The sequence below is a fragment of the Hemitrygon akajei genome, chromosome 3 (assembly GCF_048418815.1).
Source record: "Hemitrygon akajei chromosome 3, sHemAka1.3, whole genome shotgun sequence".
NCBI lineage: Eukaryota > Metazoa > Chordata > Chondrichthyes > Myliobatiformes > Dasyatidae > Hemitrygon > Hemitrygon akajei.
The window spans coordinates 55,638,373-55,640,956 of record NC_133126.1 but is presented as its reverse complement, the minus strand read 5'-3'; positions in this window follow the sequence as shown (position 1 = coordinate 55,640,956).

The window sequence follows — 2,584 nt, the reverse complement described above, 5'->3', positions numbered from 1 at the left end:
CCTCAGTTATTGACTGCTTCTCTTTCCACATACTATACGCTGCCCAATCTGCTGAGTCTACCTAGTATTCTGTTTAGATATGGAAAAATCATCAGCACCTACCACAAACTTTGCATATTCACCACTATTATATCCATTTTCCTGGCCAGTCTGTTATACTGCACAGAGCTAGATGGTTCATAACCTGAACATTAACTCCGACCCTGCATTTACCTTCCAATCTAATTTACTTTCTGTTAGCAAGATACTTACTCCTCTCTCTGTAACATTGCTCTTATGTATTAATAAATCAGCCCCCAGCTTGCCTCCTAATAAGAATTTCAGTGGGCTCTTTGCTGGGTCAATTACCCAAGTTCACACTCTGTAACCTATAAACAAACAATCTGTTGGAGGAGCTCAGCATTTGTGCGAGGAAAGGAATTGTCAACATTTTGAGATGAAACCCTGCATCGGGACTGAAAGTGGAAAGGCAAGGTAAGCAGTATAAAAAGAAGGGGAGTGGTGAGAAAGGAGTCCAAACTGATGCCTTCTGGACCTTTCCTTTCAGGGTGTGTGGTATGTGCATTCAATTCACTACTCCTCTCTACTGTTCTATGCTCTACCATCTCTGCCAAGTATCTGTACCTTCAAGCCCATTTTCTTTACTCCCTTTCTGTAAACTATAGCATGTCTTGCACCAGCACACTTTGTGAAACTGGGGTTCAGACCAGCAAATTTTAACCATAATCTCAGGAAGACACGAAGCAAATACATTTGTTTCACATCCAAATCATATCTTTACATTATCACCCTAAATTTGGTTGCCTAAGCTCCTTTCTGTAACAATCATCCTCCCGACCTTTTACCACCTCTTTAAGAACTACCTTGAAATTATATCAAGCTTTCATTTCTTAACGTCCATTTACTTCTCAATGTCAACCCTCCTCAGACCTATTAAAGCACTTTGGAATGCTTTTCTACTTTAAAATTGTTATGAAAGATAAATGTCCTCTTAACATAATCAATACTTCTGAGTTTTAAAACAAGTTTTAAAAAGTGAAGTAAAATGCATCTTCTTGCTAGATATAAACATTTTCTTTTCTATTTTTTAAGAAAGATCTTCTGCATTTCATTGTGCAATTGACTATTTATAAATGTTATTGTCTTTTACAGCAAACTAACCACTGAGTTTTATTGCATAAACTCATTAGTCATTTGTGACGATTGAGATATTATTGACTCATCTGCTCACTGCACTGACTTGGACATAAGATCTGCTCAGCAAAGTCATAGCAAATACAGGCTGTTACAGAACAGTGCCCATTCTTCAACAACATAACATCAGTCCTTTCAAAAATTTGTCCTTCACTCATGACCATGACGGTTATTATGACCTTATACAGAAATGATTCACTGTGTTGAAACACAGTTGATCCATTGGTTTACGACCAGGATTGAGTTCTGAAATAGTGAATTCATACCATCCCAATTACATAGCAAGCTCTTTGCAAAACAAAAACTGGTTTGAATATATGTTCTCTATTGAAATGTCAATTACAGCTGAATTTTTAATTCTTCATGCTGTAAGTCAACTTTTACTATCTTCATATAAAAAGTCCAACTAGAAACAAATAATTGTTTCACAAAATAATTAGCAGATGTAGTACAGACATATTTTATATTGATTATATTCTTTGCTAAACCACTGTTTACTTTGTCTGCTGTATTGTGCAGCTATATTTGGTGATGTGCAAATCTAGATTTTACTACATGAAGTTTAACTCAACCCATTGTGATTATAAAGTTATTTTTCCTTTCTCTACCACCAGGGGCCTTGAACAATTCTCTCAGAAATATTTATCCATGTCATATTTCAAACTCCAATAAACATTGGCCCATGTCCTCTGAAGTGCATAAAGTTCCTTGAATCTACTTTGAAGAAGAGCAAGTACTTATCCCAGATGTCCAGGTCATACCTCACTCAACATCATTGAGTGAGCAACTTTTCACTCTCACCAATTTCACTCTCCATTTTTCTCTACTAGCCTCAGACCCTCCTTATCCTATCTCTCCATGCAACCTCCCCAGCCCGTATTCACAGCCACCACATTGCTTTCAGCATCTCACAAAATTTCACCAGTTCTCTTCAAACACAAATTAGACTACCTGTTACTCTTCCTTGAACTGTCCCCATCCATATCTCTCTTCCCATTTCCTTCCCCTCTTCCTTGTATCACTGTTCTAAAATTCCCAAGTTCCAAGCATCAATTTTCTAATTCATCTTCTGCAGCTAACAATTACTCAGTTGGTCCACTTCCACAATGCTGATCTGTTCCTCATTAGGACCAATATTTCCTCTCATCCTGCCCTCTTCTGCCAGTGCTTTCTACATTCCCTCTCCTTTATGAAATGGATGTGGCCAGCAATTCACTGCCATATCCAATGGCCTGCACAAATGATTACCCGATGCCATTCATGTGCCTAAATTGCTTACTGCTTCAGAATTATCCTGAAATAAAGAATTGGCTTCTTTTCTTTACTATGAAATACCTTCATAAAGCCCTCTTCCTCCTCACAAATAACCATTCAGTTAGCTGCCTCTGCC